We start from the raw sequence: 508 nt of genomic DNA on the forward strand, positions 1-508 counted from the left end.
GGGGGAATGTGAGCAGGAGCCCATCTGGGCAGCGTCGGTCTAAGAAAGCTGCCGGCTCCCTCCTGGAGGAAGCACCGGTGAATGAGCCACATGGGCACTCGGGTAGGGCCCACAGTGTGAGGCCTCACAGGCGGCCTCTGCGTGCAAGCCCCGAGCGGCACCGTCCGAGGGCCCCCAGGCAGGGCGCCGGCACTGGTGAGCTCCGGTGGATAGAATCCCGGGGGCACCCTCCTCACGTGGGATTTCTCTGAGGGAGGCCCAGGGGGTGTTCTCAGGAAATAGACGTTCTCTGTGTGCGCTCCCCAATTCTCATCATACAGAACCCCCACAGCCACACTCCAGAAAGGGAATTGTGTGACGCCTCATTCAGATGCTGGGTTAAACCCTTCCTGCGGGTTTCTCTTGCTCTATGGGAACCCCTCAGGGTGCCCCGCATGGAATGGCCACAGGTGGCCTGACCGAGAGCTAGGGGGTGGCAGGGGGCCCAGCCCTGAGCCCGTCCCTGCCT

The sequence above is a fragment of the Myotis davidii genome, unplaced genomic scaffold (genome assembly GCF_000327345.1).
Source record: "Myotis davidii unplaced genomic scaffold, ASM32734v1 scaffold663, whole genome shotgun sequence".
NCBI lineage: Eukaryota > Metazoa > Chordata > Mammalia > Chiroptera > Vespertilionidae > Myotis > Myotis davidii.